The 15,289-nt window shown below is 38.0% G+C and overlaps 38 pseudogenes; all 38 read left to right on the forward strand.

Moving 5' to 3' along the window:
* The first annotated feature begins 164 nt into the window (after positions 1–164).
* LOC124345220 lies at positions 165–283 on the forward strand (annotated as a pseudogene).
* A 285-nt stretch (positions 284–568) lies between these two features.
* Positions 569–687, forward strand: LOC124346673 (annotated as a pseudogene).
* Positions 688–970: 283 nt separating this feature from the next.
* LOC124345221 lies at positions 971–1,089 on the forward strand (annotated as a pseudogene).
* Positions 1,090–1,373: 284 nt separating this feature from the next.
* On the forward strand, positions 1,374–1,492 carry LOC124346675 (annotated as a pseudogene).
* A 283-nt stretch (positions 1,493–1,775) lies between these two features.
* Positions 1,776–1,894, forward strand: LOC124345222 (annotated as a pseudogene).
* Positions 1,895–2,178: 284 nt separating this feature from the next.
* On the forward strand, positions 2,179–2,297 carry LOC124346676 (annotated as a pseudogene).
* Positions 2,298–2,581: 284 nt separating this feature from the next.
* On the forward strand, positions 2,582–2,700 carry LOC124346677 (annotated as a pseudogene).
* A 283-nt stretch (positions 2,701–2,983) lies between these two features.
* LOC124345223 lies at positions 2,984–3,102 on the forward strand (annotated as a pseudogene).
* Positions 3,103–3,386: 284 nt separating this feature from the next.
* On the forward strand, positions 3,387–3,505 carry LOC124346678 (annotated as a pseudogene).
* Positions 3,506–3,788: 283 nt separating this feature from the next.
* On the forward strand, positions 3,789–3,907 carry LOC124345224 (annotated as a pseudogene).
* Positions 3,908–4,191: 284 nt separating this feature from the next.
* On the forward strand, positions 4,192–4,310 carry LOC124346679 (annotated as a pseudogene).
* A 283-nt stretch (positions 4,311–4,593) lies between these two features.
* Positions 4,594–4,712, forward strand: LOC124345225 (annotated as a pseudogene).
* A 284-nt stretch (positions 4,713–4,996) lies between these two features.
* Positions 4,997–5,115, forward strand: LOC124346681 (annotated as a pseudogene).
* Positions 5,116–5,398: 283 nt separating this feature from the next.
* Positions 5,399–5,517, forward strand: LOC124345226 (annotated as a pseudogene).
* Positions 5,518–5,801: 284 nt separating this feature from the next.
* LOC124346682 lies at positions 5,802–5,920 on the forward strand (annotated as a pseudogene).
* A 284-nt stretch (positions 5,921–6,204) lies between these two features.
* Positions 6,205–6,323, forward strand: LOC124346683 (annotated as a pseudogene).
* A 284-nt stretch (positions 6,324–6,607) lies between these two features.
* LOC124346684 lies at positions 6,608–6,726 on the forward strand (annotated as a pseudogene).
* A 284-nt stretch (positions 6,727–7,010) lies between these two features.
* LOC124345227 lies at positions 7,011–7,129 on the forward strand (annotated as a pseudogene).
* A 284-nt stretch (positions 7,130–7,413) lies between these two features.
* LOC124346686 lies at positions 7,414–7,532 on the forward strand (annotated as a pseudogene).
* A 284-nt stretch (positions 7,533–7,816) lies between these two features.
* LOC124345312 lies at positions 7,817–7,935 on the forward strand (annotated as a pseudogene).
* A 284-nt stretch (positions 7,936–8,219) lies between these two features.
* On the forward strand, positions 8,220–8,338 carry LOC124344697 (annotated as a pseudogene).
* A 284-nt stretch (positions 8,339–8,622) lies between these two features.
* Positions 8,623–8,741, forward strand: LOC124346687 (annotated as a pseudogene).
* Positions 8,742–9,025: 284 nt separating this feature from the next.
* LOC124345228 lies at positions 9,026–9,144 on the forward strand (annotated as a pseudogene).
* A 284-nt stretch (positions 9,145–9,428) lies between these two features.
* On the forward strand, positions 9,429–9,547 carry LOC124345233 (annotated as a pseudogene).
* A 284-nt stretch (positions 9,548–9,831) lies between these two features.
* Positions 9,832–9,950, forward strand: LOC124344700 (annotated as a pseudogene).
* Positions 9,951–10,234: 284 nt separating this feature from the next.
* Positions 10,235–10,353, forward strand: LOC124345243 (annotated as a pseudogene).
* A 284-nt stretch (positions 10,354–10,637) lies between these two features.
* On the forward strand, positions 10,638–10,756 carry LOC124345766 (annotated as a pseudogene).
* A 284-nt stretch (positions 10,757–11,040) lies between these two features.
* On the forward strand, positions 11,041–11,159 carry LOC124346688 (annotated as a pseudogene).
* Positions 11,160–11,443: 284 nt separating this feature from the next.
* Positions 11,444–11,562, forward strand: LOC124344853 (annotated as a pseudogene).
* Positions 11,563–11,846: 284 nt separating this feature from the next.
* LOC124344701 lies at positions 11,847–11,965 on the forward strand (annotated as a pseudogene).
* A 284-nt stretch (positions 11,966–12,249) lies between these two features.
* Positions 12,250–12,368, forward strand: LOC124346689 (annotated as a pseudogene).
* Positions 12,369–12,652: 284 nt separating this feature from the next.
* LOC124344702 lies at positions 12,653–12,771 on the forward strand (annotated as a pseudogene).
* Positions 12,772–13,055: 284 nt separating this feature from the next.
* Positions 13,056–13,174, forward strand: LOC124346690 (annotated as a pseudogene).
* A 284-nt stretch (positions 13,175–13,458) lies between these two features.
* Positions 13,459–13,577, forward strand: LOC124344703 (annotated as a pseudogene).
* A 284-nt stretch (positions 13,578–13,861) lies between these two features.
* On the forward strand, positions 13,862–13,980 carry LOC124346691 (annotated as a pseudogene).
* Positions 13,981–14,264: 284 nt separating this feature from the next.
* Positions 14,265–14,383, forward strand: LOC124344704 (annotated as a pseudogene).
* Positions 14,384–14,667: 284 nt separating this feature from the next.
* Positions 14,668–14,786, forward strand: LOC124346693 (annotated as a pseudogene).
* Positions 14,787–15,070: 284 nt separating this feature from the next.
* LOC124344854 lies at positions 15,071–15,189 on the forward strand (annotated as a pseudogene).
* The last annotated feature ends 100 nt before the right edge of the window (positions 15,190–15,289 follow it).

A 15,289-nucleotide genomic window follows, 5' to 3' on the forward strand; every position in this document is an offset into this window, starting at 1 on the left:
GGAATGATTCTGGATGAATTCCATTGAGAGTTTTTCAAAGTTGATCGCGTTTTTTTATTCGCGATGGTTACCAGTCAAAATTCAATGAACAAACATTTCAATCACTTTGAAGTGATTTTCTATTCATCCATTGGGACAGGGAGGGTAAATTTTAATTTTTTAATGTCAACGGCCATATCACGTAGAACGCACCTGGTCTCGTCAGCTCCCAGAAATTAAGTTACGTCGAGTCCCGTTAGTACTTGGAAGGGTGACCGCTTGGGAATACGGGATGTCGTTGGCGATGAATAGTTTGTTTACAATAACAAATTTTTTGAAATTTTTTTTCAATCACGATGGTTACCAGTCCAAATTCGTAGATCAAAAATTTCAATGACATAGGGATGGGTTCAATTCATCTATAGGAATGATTGTGGATGAATTCCATTGAGAGTTTTTCAAAGTTGATCGCGTTTTTTTTATTCGCGATGGTTACCAGTCCGAATTCAATGAACAAACATTTCAATCACTTTGAAGTGATTTTCTATTCATCCATTGGGACAGGGAGGGTAAATTTTAATTTTTTAATGTCAACGGCCATATCACGTAGAACGCACCTGGTCTCGTCAGCTCCCAGAAGTTAAGTTACGTCGAGTCCCGTTAGTACTTGGAAGGGTGACCGCTTGGGAATACGGGATGTCGTTGGCGATGAATAGTTTGTTTACAATAACAAATTTTTTGAAATTTTTTTCAATCACGATGGTTACCAGTCCAAATTCGTAGATCAAAAATTTCAATGACAAAGGGATAGCTTCAATTCATCTATAGGAATGATTCTGGATGAATTCCATTGAGAGTTTTTCAAAGTTGATCGCGTTTTTTTATTCGCGATGGTTACCAGTCAAAATTCAATGAACAAACATTTCAATCACTTTGAAGTGATTTTCTATTCATCCATTGGGACAGGGAGGGTAAATTTTAATTTTTTAATGTCAACGGCCATATCACGTAGAACGCACCTGGTCTCGTCAGCTCCCAGAAATTAAGTTACGTCGAGTCCCGTTAGTACTTGGAAGGGTGACCGCTTGGGAATACGGGATGTCGTTGGCGATGAATAGTTTGTTTACAATAACAAATTTTTTGAAATTTTTTTTCAATCACGATGGTTACCAGTCCAAATTCGTAGATCAAAAATTTCAATGACATAGGGATGGGTTCAATTCATCTATAGGAATGATTGTGGATGAATTCCATTGAGAGTTTTTCAAAGTTGATCGCGTTTTTTTATTCGCGATGGTTACCAGTCCGAATTCAATGAACAAACATTTCAATCACTTTGAAGTGATTTTCTATTCATCCATTGGGACAGGGAGGGTAAATTTTAATTTTTTAATGTCAACGGCCATATCACGTAGAACGCACCTGGTCTCGTCAGCTCCCAGAAGTTAAGTTACGTCGAGTCCCGTTAGTACTTGGAAGGGTGACCGCTTGGGAATACGGGATGTCGTTGGCGATGAATAGTTTGTTTACAATAACAAATTTTTTGAATTTTTTTTCAATCACGATGGTTACCAGTCCAAATTCGTAGATCAAAAATTTCAATGACAAAGGGATAGCTTCAATTCATCTATAGGAATGATTCTGGATGAATTCCATTGAGAGTTTTTCAAAGTTGATCGCGTTTTTTTATTCGCGATGGTTACCAGTCCGAATTCAATGAACAAACATTTCAATCACTTTGAAGTGATTTTCTATTCATCCATTGGGACAGGGAGGGTAAATTTTAATTTTTTAATGTCAACGGCCATATCACGTAGAACGCACCTGGTCTCGTCAGCTCCCAGAAATTAAGTTACGTCGAGTCCCGTTAGTACTTGGAAGGGTGACCGCTTGGGAATACGGGATGTCGTTGGCGATGAATAGTTTGTTTACAATAACAAATTTTTTGAAATTTTTTTTCAATCACGATGGTTACCAGTCCAAATTCGTAGATCAAAAATTTCAATGACATAGGGATGGGTTCAATTCATCTATAGGAATGATTGTGGATGAATTCCATTGAGAGTTTTTCAAAGTTGATCGCGTTTTTTTATTCGCGATGGTTACCAGTCCGAATTCAATGAACAAACATTTCAATCACTTTGAAGTGATTTTCTTTTCATCCATTGGGACTGGGAGGGTAAATTTTCATTTTTGAATGTCAACGGCCATATCACGTAGAACGCACCTGGTCTCGTCAGCTCCCAGAAGTTAAGTTACGTCGAGTCCCGTTAGTACTTGGAAGGGTGACCGCTTGGGAATACGGGATGTCGTTGGCGATGAATAGTTTGTTTACAAGAACAAATTTTTTGAAATTTTTTTTCAATCACGATGGTTACCAGTCCAAATTCGTAGATCAAACATTTCAATGACATAGGGATGGGTTCAATTCATCTATAGGAATGATTGTGGATGAATTCCATTGAGAGTTTTTCAAAGTTGATCGCGTTTTTTTATTCGCGATGGTTACCAGTCCGAATTCAATGAACAAACATTTCAATCACTTTGAAGTGATTTTCTATTCATCCATTGGGACAGGGAGGGTAAATTTTAATTTTTTAATGTCAACGGCCATATCACGTAGAACGCACCTGGTCTCGTCAGCTCCCAGAAGTTAAGTTACGTCGAGTCCCGTTAGTACTTGGAAGGGTGACCGCTTGGGAATACGGGATGTCGTTGGCGATGAATAGTTTGTTTACAATAACAAATTTTTTGAAATTTTTTTCAATCACGATGGTTACCAGTCCAAATTCGTAGATCAAAAATTTCAATGACAAAGGGATAGCTTCAATTCATCTATAGGAATGATTCTGGATGAATTCCATTGAGAGTTTTTCAAAGTTGATCGCGTTTTTTTATTCGCGATGGTTACCAGTCCGAATTCAATGAACAAACATTTCAATCACTTTGAAGTGATTTTCTATTCATCCATTGGGACAGGGAGGGTTAATTTTAATTTTTTAATGTCAACGGCCATATCACGTAGAACGCACCTGGTCTCGTCAGCTCCCAGAAATTAAGTTACGTCGAGTCCCGTTAGTACTTGGAAGGGTGACCGCTTGGGAATACGGGATGTCGTTGGCGATGAATAGTTTGTTTACAATAACAAATTTTTTGAAATTTTTTTTCAATCACGATGGTTACCAGTCCAAATTCGTAGATCAAAAATTTCAATGACATAGGGATGGGTTCAATTCATCTATAGGAATGATTGTGGATGAATTCCATTGAGAGTTTTTCAAAGTTGATCGCGTTTTTTTATTCGCGATGGTTACCAGTCCGAATTCAATGAACAAACATTTCAATCACTTTGAAGTGATTTTCTATTCATCCATTGGGACAGGGAGGGTAAATTTTAATTTTTTAATGTCAACGGCCATATCACGTAGAACGCACCTGGTCTCGTCAGCTCCCAGAAGTTAAGTTACGTCGAGTCCCGTTAGTACTTGGAAGGGTGACCGCTTGGGAATACGGGATGTCGTTGGCGATGAATAGTTTGTTTACAATAACAAATTTTTTGAAATTTTTTTCAATCACGATGGTTACCAGTCCAAATTCGTAGATCAAAAATTTCAATGACAAAGGGATAGCTTCAATTCATCTATAGGAATGATTCTGTATGAATTCCATTGAGAGTTTTTCAAAGTTGATCGCGTTTTTTTATTCGCGATGGTTACCAGTCAAAATTCAATGAACAAACATTTCAATCACTTTGAAGTGATTTTCTATTCATCCATTGGGACAGGGAGGGTAAATTTTAATTTTTTAATGTCAACGGCCATATCACGTAGAACGCACCTGGTCTCGTCAGCTCCCAGAAATTAAGTTACGTCGAGTCCCGTTAGTACTTGGAAGGGTGACCGCTTGGGAATACGGGATGTCGTTGGCGATGAATAGTTTGTTTACAATAACAAATTTTTTGAAATTTTTTTTCAATCACGATGGTTACCAGTCCAAATTCGTAGATCAAAAATTTCAATGACATAGGGATGGGTTCAATTCATCTATAGGAATGATTGTGGATGAATTCCATTGAGAGTTTTTCAAAGTTGATCGCGTTTTTTTATTCGCGATGGTTACCAGTCCGAATTCAATGAACAAACATTTCAATCACTTTGAAGTGATTTTCTATTCATCCATTGGGACAGGGAGGGTAAATTTTAATTTTTTAATGTCAACGGCCATATCACGTAGAACGCACCTGGTCTCGTCAGCTCCCAGAAGTTAAGTTACGTCGAGTCCCGTTAGTACTTGGAAGGGTGACCGCTTGGGAATACGGGATGTCGTTGGCGATGAATAGTTTGTTTACAATAACAAATTTTTTGAAATTTTTTTCAATCACGATGGTTACCAGTCCAAATTCGTAGATCAAAAATTTCAATGACAAAGGGATAGCTTCAATTCATCTATAGGAATGATTCTGTATGAATTCCATTGAGAGTTTTTCAAAGTTGATCGCGTTTTTTTATTCGCGATGGTTACCAGTCAAAATTCAATGAACAAACATTTCAATCACTTTGAAGTGATTTTCTATTCATCCATTGGGACAGGGAGGGTAAATTTTAATTTTTTAATGTCAACGGCCATATCACGTAGAACGCACCTGGTCTCGTCAGCTCCCAGAAATTAAGTTACGTCGAGTCCCGTTAGTACTTGGAAGGGTGACCGCTTGGGAATACGGGATGTCGTTGGCGATGAATAGTTTGTTTACAATAACAAATTTTTTGAAATTTTTTTTCAATCACGATGGTTACCAGTCCAAATTCGTAGATCAAAAATTTCAATGACATAGGGATGGGTTCAATTCATCTATAGGAATGATTGTGGATGAATTCCATTGAGAGTTTTTCAAAGTTGATCGCGTTTTTTTATTCGCGATGGTTACCAGTCCGAATTCAATGAACAAACATTTCAATCACTTTGAAGTGATTTTCTATTCATCCATTGGGACAGGGAGGGTAAATTTTAATTTTTTAATGTCAACGGCCATATCACGTAGAACGCACCTGGTCTCGTCAGCTCCCAGAAGTTAAGTTACGTCGAGTCCCGTTAGTACTTGGAAGGGTGACCGCTTGGGAATACGGGATGTCGTTGGCGATGAATAGTTTGTTTACAATAACAAATTTTTTGAAATTTTTTTCAATCACGATGGTTACCAGTCCAAATTCGTAGATCAAAAATTTCAATGACAAAGGGATAGCTTCAATTCATCTATAGGAATGATTCTGTATGAATTCCATTGAGAGTTTTTCAAAGTTGATCGCGTTTTTTTATTCGCGATGGTTACCAGTCAAAATTCAATGAACAAACATTTCAATCACTTTGAAGTGATTTTCTATTCATCCATTGGGACAGGGAGGGTAAATTTTAATTTTTTAATGTCAACGGCCATATCACGTAGAACGCACCTGGTCTCGTCAGCTCCCAGAAATTAAGTTACGTCGAGTCCCGTTAGTACTTGGAAGGGTGACCGCTTGGGAATACGGGATGTCGTTGGCGATGAATAGTTTGTTTACAATAACAAATTTTTTGAAATTTTTTTTCAATCACGATGGTTACCAGTCCAAATTCGTAGATCAAAAATTTCAATGACATAGGGATGGGTTCAATTCATCTATAGGAATGATTGTGGATGAATTCCATTGAGAGTTTTTCAAAGTTGATCGCGTTTTTTTATTCGCGATGGTTACCAGTCCGAATTCAATGAACAAACATTTCAATCACTTTGAAGTGATTTTCTATTCATCCATTGGGACTGGGAGGGTAAATTTTCAATTTTGAATGTCAACGGCCATATCACGTAGAACGCACCTGGTCTCGTCAGCTCCCAGAAGTTAAGTTACGTCGAGTCCCGTTAGTACTTGGAAGGGTGACCGCTTGGGAATACGGGATGTCGTTGGCGATGAATAGTTTGTTTTCAATAACAAATTTCTTGAAATTTTTTTTCAATCACGATGGTTACCAGTCCAAATTCGTAGATCAAAAATTTCAATGACACAGGGATAGGTTCAATTCATCTATAGGAATGATTCTGGATGAATTCCATTGAGAGTTTTTCAAAGTTGATCGCGTTTTTTTATTCGCGATGGTTACCAGTCCGAATTCAATGAACAAACATTTCAATCACTTTGAAGTGATTTTCTATTCATCCATTGGGACTGGGAGGGTAAATTTTCAATTTTGAATGTCAACGGCCATATCACGTAGAACGCACCTGGTCTCGTCAGCTCCCAGAAGTTAAGTTACGTCGAGTCCCGTTAGTACTTGGAAGGGTGACCGCTTGGGAATACGGGATGTCGTTGGCGATGAATAGTTTGTTTTCAATAACAAATTTCTTGAAATTTTTTTTCAATCACGATGGTTACCAGTCCAAATTCGTAGATCAAAAATTTCAATGACACAGGGATAGGTTCAATTCATCTATAGGAATTATTGTGGATGAATTCCATTGAGAAATTTTCAAAGTTGATCGCGTTTTTTTATTCGCGATGGTTACCAGTCCGAATTCAATGAACAAACATTTCAATCACTTTGAAGTGATTTTCTATTCATCCATTGGGACTGGGAGGGTAAATTTTCAATTTTGAATGTCAACGGCCATATCACGTAGAACGCACCTGGTCTCGTCAGCTCCCAGAAGTTAAGTTACGTCGAGTCCCGTTAGTACTTGGAAGGGTGACCGCTTGGGAATACGGGATGTCGTTGGCGATGAATAGTTTGTTTTCAATAACAAATTTCTTGAAATTTTTTTTCAATCACGATGGTTACCAGTCCAAATTCGTAGATCAAAAATTTCAATGACACAGGGATAGGTTCAATTCATCTATAGGAATGATTCTGGATGAATTCCATTGAGAGTTTTTCAAAGTTGATCGCGTTTTTTTATTCGCGATGGTTACCAGTCCGAATTCAATGAACAAACATTTCAATCACTTTGAAGTGATTTTCTACTTATCCATTGGGACAGGGAGGGTAAATTTTAATTTTTTAATGTCAACGGCCATATCACGTAGAACGCACCTGGTCTCGTCAGCTCCCAGAAATTAAGTTACGTCGAGTCCCGTTAGTACTTGGAAGGGTGACCGCTTGGGAATACGGGATGTCGTTGGCGATGAATAGTTTGTTTACAATAACAAATTTTTTGAAATTTTTTTTCAATCACGATGGTTACCAGTCCAAATTCGTAGATCAAAAATTTCAATGACATAGGGATGGGTTCAATTCATCTATAGGAATGATTGTGGATGAATTCCATTGAGAGTTTTTCAAAGTTGGTCGCGTTTTTTTATTCGCGATGGTTACCAGTCCGAATTCAATGAACAAACATTTCAATCACTTTGAAGTGATTTTCTATTCATCCATTGGGACTGGGAGGGTAAATTTTCAATTTTGAATGTCAACGGCCATATCACGTAGAACGCACCTGGTCTCGTCAGCTCCCAGAAGTTAAGTTACGTCGAGTCCCGTTAGTACTTGGAAGGGTGACCGCTTGGGAATACGGGATGTCGTTGGCGATGAATAGTTTGTTTTCAATAACAAATTTCTTGAAATTTTTTTTCAATCACGATGGTTACCAGTCCAAATTCGTAGATCAAAAATTTCAATGACACAGGGATAGGTTCAATTCATCTATAGGAATGATTCTGGATGAATTCCATTGAGAGTTTTTCAAAGTTGATCGCGTTTTTTTATTCGCGATGGTTACCAGTCCGAATTCAATGAACAAACATTTCAATCACTTTGAAGTGATTTTCTATTCATCCATTGGGACAGGGAGGGTAAATTTTCATTTTTGAATGTCAACGGCCATATCACGTAGAACGCACCTGGTCTCGTCAGCTCCCAGAAGTTAAGTTACGTCGAGTCCCGTTAGTACTTGGAAGGGTGACCGCTTGGGAATACGGGATGTCTTTGGCGATGAATAGTTTGTTTACAATAACAAATTTTTTGAAATTTTTTTTCAATCACGATGGTTACCAGTCCAAATTCGTAGATCAAAAATTTCAATGACATAGGGATGGGTTCAATTCATCTATAGGAATGATTGTGGATGAATTCCATTGAGAGTTTTTCAAAGTTGATCGCGTTTTTTTATTCGCGATGGTTACCAGTCCGAATTCAATGAACAAACATTTCAATCACTTTGAAGTGATTTTCTATTCATCCATTGGGACAGGGAGGGTAAATTTTAATTTTTGAATGTCAACGGCCATATCACGTAGAACGCACCTGGTCTCGTCAGCTCCCAGAAGTTAAGTTACGTCGAGTTCCGTTAGTACTTGGAAGGGTGACCGCTTGGGAATACGGGATGTCGTTGGCGATGAATAGTTTGTTTACAATAACAAATTTTTTTAAATTTTTTTTCAATCACGATGGTTACCAGTCCAAATTCGTAGATCAAAAATTTCAATGACACAGGGATAGGTTCAATTCATCTATAGGAATTATTGTGGATGAATTCCATTGAGAAATTTTCAAAGTTGATCGCGTTTTTTTATTCGCGATGGTTACCAGTCCGAATTCAATGAACAAACATTTCAATCACTTTGAAGTGATTTTCTATTCATCCATTGGGACTGGGAGGGTAAATTTTCAATTTTGAATGTCAACGGCCATATCACGTAGAACGCACCTGGTCTCGTCAGCTCCCAGAAGTTAAGTTACGTCGAGTCCCGTTAGTACTTGGAAGGGTGACCGCTTGGGAATACGGGATGTCGTTGGCGATGAATAGTTTGTTTTCAATAACAAATTTCTTGAAATTTTTTTTCAATCACGATGGTTACCAGTCCAAATTCGTAGATCAAAAATTTCAATGACACAGGGATAGGTTCAATTCATCTATAGGAATGATTCTGGATGAATTCCATTGAGAGTTTTTCAAAGTTGATCGCGTTTTTTTATTCGCGATGGTTACCAGTCCGAATTCAATGAACAAACATTTCAATCACTTTGAAGTGATTTTCTACTTATCCATTGGGACAGGGAGGGTAAATTTTAATTTTTTAATGTCAACGGCCATATCACGTAGAACGCACCTGGTCTCGTCAGCTCCCAGAAATTAAGTTACGTCGAGTCCCGTTAGTACTTGGAAGGGTGACCGCTTGGGAATACGGGATGTCGTTGGCGATGAATAGTTTGTTTACAATAACAAATTTTTTGAAATTTTTTTTCAATCACGATGGTTACCAGTCCAAATTCGTAGATCAAAAATTTCAATGACATAGGGATGGGTTCAATTCATCTATAGGAATGATTGTGGATGAATTCCATTGAGAGTTTTTCAAAGTTGGTCGCGTTTTTTTATTCGCGATGGTTACCAGTCCGAATTCAATGAACAAACATTTCAATCACTTTGAAGTGATTTTCTATTCATCCATTGGGACTGGGAGGGTAAATTTTCAATTTTGAATGTCAACGGCCATATCACGTAGAACGCACCTGGTCTCGTCAGCTCCCAGAAGTTAAGTTACGTCGAGTACCGTTAGTACTTGGAAGGGTGACCGCTTGGGAATACGGGATGTCGTTGGCGATGAATAGTTTGTTTTCAATAACAAATTTCTTGAAATTTTTTTTCAATCACGATGGTTACCAGTCCAAATTCGTAGATCAAAAATTTCAATGACATAGGGATGGGTTCAATTCATCTATAGGAATGATTGTGGATGAATTCCATTGAGAGTTTTTCAAAGTTGATCGCGTTTTTTTATTCGCGATGGTTACCAGTCCGAATTCAATGAACAAACATTTCAATCACTTTGAAGTGATTTTCTATTCATCCATTGGGACAGGGAGGGTAAATTTTAATTTTTGAATGTCAACGGCCATATCACGTAGAACGCACCTGGTCTCGTCAGCTCCCAGAAGTTAAGTTACGTCGAGTTCCGTTAGTACTTGGAAGGGTGACCGCTTGGGAATACGGGATGTCGTTGGCGATGAATAGTTTGTTTACAATAACAAATTTTTTTAAATTTTTTTTCAATCACGATGGTTACCAGTCCAAATTCGTAGATCAAAAATTTCAATGACATAGGGATGGGTTCAATTCATCTAATAGAATGATTGTGGATGAATTCCATTGAGAGTTTTTCAAAGTTGATCGCGTTTTTTTATTCGCGATGGTTACCAGTCCGAATTCAATGAACAAACATTTCAATCACTTTGAAGTGATTTTCTATTCATCCATTGGGACTGGGAGGGTAAATTTTCAATTTTGAATGTCAACGGCCATATCACGTAGAACGCACCTGGTCTCGTCAGCTCCCAGAAGTTCAGTTACGTCGAGTCCCGTTAGTACTTGGAAGGGTGACCGCTTGGGAATACGGGATGTCGTTGGCGATGAATAGTTGGTTTTCAATAACAAATTTCTTGAAATTTTTTTTCAATCACGATGGTTACCAGTCCAAATTCGTAGATCAAAAATTTCAATGACACAGGGATAGGTTCAATTCATCTATAGGAATGATTCTGGATGAATTCCATTGAGAGTTTTTCAAAGTTGATCGCGTTTTTTTATTCGCGATGGTTACCAGTCAGAATTCAATGAACAAACATTTCAATCACTTTGAAGTGATTTTCTATTCATCCATTGGGACTGGGAGGGTAAATTTTCATTTTTTAATGTCAACGGCCATATCACGTAGAACGCACCTGGTCTCGTCAGCTCCAAGAAGTTAAGTTACGTCGAGTTCCGTTAGTACTTGGAAGGGTGACCGCTTGGGAATACGGGATGTCGTTGGCGATGAATAGTTTGTTTACAATAACAAATTTTTTTAAATTTTTTTTCAATCACGATGGTTACCAGTCCAAATTCGTAGATCAAAAATTTCAATGACATAGGGATGGGTTCAATTCATCTAATGGAATGATTGTGGATGAATTCCATTGAGAGTTTTTCAAAGTTGATCGCGTTTTTTTATTCGCGATGGTTACCAGTCCGAATTCAATGAACAAACATTTCAATCACTTTGAAGTGATTTTCTATTCATCCATTGGGACTGGGAGGGTAAATTTTCATTTTTGAATGTCAACGGCCATATCACGTAGAACGCACCTGGTCTCGTCAGCTCCCAGAAGTTAAGTTACGTCGAGTCCCGTTAGTACTTGGAAGGGTGACCGCTTGGGAATACGGGATGTCGTTGGCGATGAATAGTTTGTTTACAATAACAAATTTTTTGAAATTTTTTTTCAATCACGATGGTTACCAGTCCAAATTCGTAGATCAAAAATTTCAATGACATAGGGATGGGTTCAATTCATCTATAGGAATGATTGTGGATGAATTCCATTGAGAGTTTTTCAAAGTTGATCGCGTTTTTTTATTCGCGATGGTTACCAGTCCGAATTCAATGAACAAACATTTCAATCACTTTGAAGTGATTTTCTATTCATCCATTGGGACTGGGAGGGTAAATTTTCAATTTTGAATGTCAACGGCCATATCAAGTAGAACGCACCTGGTCTCGTCAGCTCCCAGAAGTTAAGTTACGTCGAGTCCCGTTAGTACTTGGAAGGGTGACCGCTTGGGAATACGGGATGTCGTTGGCGATGAATAGTTTGTTTTCAATAACAAATTTCTTGAAATTTTTTTTCAATCACGATGGTTACCAGTCCAAATTCGTAGATCAAAAATTTCAATGACACAGGGATAGGTTCAATTCATCTATAGGAATGATTCTGGATGAATTCCATTGAGAGTTTTTCAAAGTTGATCGCGTTTTTTTATTCGCGATGGTTACCAGTCCGAATTCAATGAACAAACATTTCAATCACTTTGAAGTGATTTTCTATTCATCCATTGGGACAGGGAGGGTAAATTTTAATTTTTTAATGTCAACGGCCATATCACGTAGAACGCACCTGGTCTCGTCAGCTCCCAGAAGTTAAGTTACGTCGAGTTCCGTTAGTACTTGGAAGGGTGACCGCTTGGGAATACGGGATGTCGTTGGCGATGAATAGTTTGTTTACAATAACAAATTTTTTTAAATTTTTTTTCAATCACGATGGTTACCAGTCCAAATTCGTAGATCAAAAATTTCAATGACATAGGGATGGGTTCAATTCATCTATAGGAATGATTGTGGATGAATTCCATTGAGAGTTTTTCAAAGTTGATCGCGTTTTTTTATTCGCGATGGTTACCAGTCCGAATTCAATGAACAAACATTTCAATCACTTTGAAGTGATTTTCTATTCATCCATTGGGACAGGGAGGGTAAATTTTCATTTTTGAATGTCAACGGCCATATCACGTAGAACGCACCTGGTCTCGTCAGCTCCCAGAAGTTAAGTTACGTCGAGTCCCGTTAGTACTTGGAAGGGTGACCGCTTGGGAATACGGGATGTCGTTGGCGATGAATAGTTTGTTTTCAATAACAAATTTCTTGAAATTTTTTTTCAATCACGATGGTTACCAGTCCAAATTCGTAGATCAAAAATTTCAATGACACAGGGATAGGTTCAATTCATCTATAGGAATGATTGTGGATGAATTCCATTGAGAGTTTTTCAAAGTTGATCGCGTTTTTTTATTCGCGATGGTTACCAGTCCGAATTCAATGAACAAACATTTCAATCACTTTGAAGTGATTTTCTATTCATCCATTGGGACTGGGAGGGTAAATTTTCATTTTTGAATGTCAACGGCCATATCACGTAGAACGCACCTGGTCTCGTCAGCTCCCAGAAGTTAAGTTACGTCGAGTTCCGTTAGTACTTGGAAGGGTGACCGCTTGGGAATACGGGATGTCGTTGGCGATGAATAGTTTGTTTACAATAACAAATTTTTTTAAATTTTTTTTCAATCACGATGGTTACCAGTCCAAATTCGTAGATCAAAAATTTCAATGACATAGGGATGGGTTCAATTCATCTAATGGAATGATTGTGGATGAATTCCATTGAGAGTTTTTCAAAGTTGATCGCGTTTTTTTATTCGCGATGGTTACCAGTCCGAATTCAATGAACAAACATTTCAATCACTTTGAAGTGATTTTCTATTCATCCATTGGGACTGGGAGGGTAAATTTTCATTTTTGAATGTCAACGGCCATATCACGTAGAACGCACCTGGTCTCGTCAGCTCCCAGAAGTTAAGTTACGTCGAGTCCCGTTAGTACTTGGAAGGGTGACCGCTTGGGAATACGGGATGTCGTTGGCGATGAATAGTTTGTTTTCAATAACAAATTTCTTGAAATTTTTTTTCAATCACGATGGTTACCAGTCCAAATTCGTAGATCAAAAATTTCAATGACACAGGGATAGGTTCAATTCATCTATAGGAATGATTGTGGATGAATTCCATTGAGAGTTTTTCAAAGTTGATCGCGTTTTTTTATTCGCGATGGTTACCAGTCTGAATTCAATGAACAAACATTTCAATCACTTTGAAGTGATTTTCTATTCATCCATTGGGACTGGGAGGGTAAATTTTCATTTTTGAATGTCAACGGCCATATCACGTAGAACGCACCTGGTCTCGTCAGCTCCCAGAAGTTAAGTTACGTCGAGTTCCGTTAGTACTTGGAAGGGTGACCGCTTGGGAATACGGGATGTCGTTGGCGATGAATAGTTTGTTTACAATAACAAATTTTTTTAAATTTTTTTTCAATCACGATGGTTACCAGTCCAAATTCGTAGATCAAAAATTTCAATGACATAGGGATGGGTTCAATTCATCTAATGGAATGATTGTGGATGAATTCCATTGAGAGTTTTTCAAAGTTGATCGCGTTTTTTTATTCGCGATGGTTACCAGTCCGAATTCAATGAACAAACATTTCAATCACTTTGAAGTGATTTTCTATTCATCCATTGGGACTGGGAGGGTAAATTTTCATTTTTGAATGTCAACGGCCATATCACGTAGAACGCACCTGGTCTCGTCAGCTCCCAGAAGTTAAGTTACGTCGAGTCCCGTTAGTACTTGGAAGGGTGACCGCTTGGGAATACGGGATGTCGTTGGCGATGAATAGTTTGTTTTCAATAACAAATTTCTTGAAATTTTTTTTCAATCACGATGGTTACCAGTCCAAATTCGTAGATCAAAAATTTCAATGACACAGGGATAGGTTCAATTCATCTATAGGAATGATTGTGGATGAATTCCATTGAGAGTTTTTCAAAGTTGATCGCGTTTTTTTATTCGCGATGGTTACCAGTCCGAATTCAATGAACAAACATTTCAATCACTTTGAAGTGATTTTCTATTCATCCATTGGGACTGGGAGGGTAAATTTTCATTTTTGAATGTCAACGGCCATATCACGTAGAACGCACCTGGTCTCGTCAGCTCCCAGAAGTTAAGTTACGTCGAGTTCCGTTAGTACTTGGAAGGGTGACCGCTTGGGAATACGGGATGTCGTTGGCGATGAATAGTTTGTTTACAATAACAAATTTTTTTAAATTTTTTTTCAATCACGATGGTTACCAGTCCAAATTCGTAGATCAAAAATTTCAATGACATAGGGATGGGTTCAATTCATCTAATGGAATGATTGTGGATGAATTCCATTGAGAGTTTTTCAAAGTTGATCGCGTTTTTTTATTCGCGATGGTTACCAGTCCGAATTCAATGAACAAACATTTCAATCACTTTGAAGTGATTTTCTATTCATCCATTGGGACTGGGAGGGTAAATTTTCATTTTTGAATGTCAACGGCCATATCACGTAGAACGCACCTGGTCTCGTCAGCTCCCAGAAGTTAAGTTACGTCGAGTCCCGTTAGTACTTGGAAGGGTGACCGCTTGGGAATACGGGATGTCGTTGGCGATGAATAGTTTGTTTACAATAACAAATTTTTTTAAATTTTTTTTCAATCACGATGGTTACCAGTCCAAATTCGTAGATCAAAAATTTCAATGACATAGGGATGGGTTCAATTCATCTATAGGAATGATTGTGGATGAATTCCATTGAGAGTTTTTCAAAGTTGATCGCGTTTTTTTATTCGCGATGGTTACCAGTCCGAATTCAATGAACAAACATTTCAATCACTTTGAAGTGATTTTCTATTCATCCATTGGGACTGGGAGGGTAAATTTTCAATTTTGAATGTCAACGGCCATATCAAGTAGAACGCACCTGGTCTCGTCAGCTCCCAGAAGTTAAGTTACGTCGAGTCCCGTTAGTACTTGGAAGGGTGACCGCTTGGGAATACGGGATGTCGTTGGCGATGAATAGTTTGTTTTCAATAACAAATTTCTTGAAATTTTTTTTCAATCACGATGGTTACCAGTCCAAATTCGTAGATCAAAAATTTCAATGACACAGGG

The sequence above is a fragment of the Daphnia pulicaria genome, chromosome 6 (assembly GCF_021234035.1).
Source record: "Daphnia pulicaria isolate SC F1-1A chromosome 6, SC_F0-13Bv2, whole genome shotgun sequence".
NCBI lineage: Eukaryota > Metazoa > Arthropoda > Branchiopoda > Diplostraca > Daphniidae > Daphnia > Daphnia pulicaria.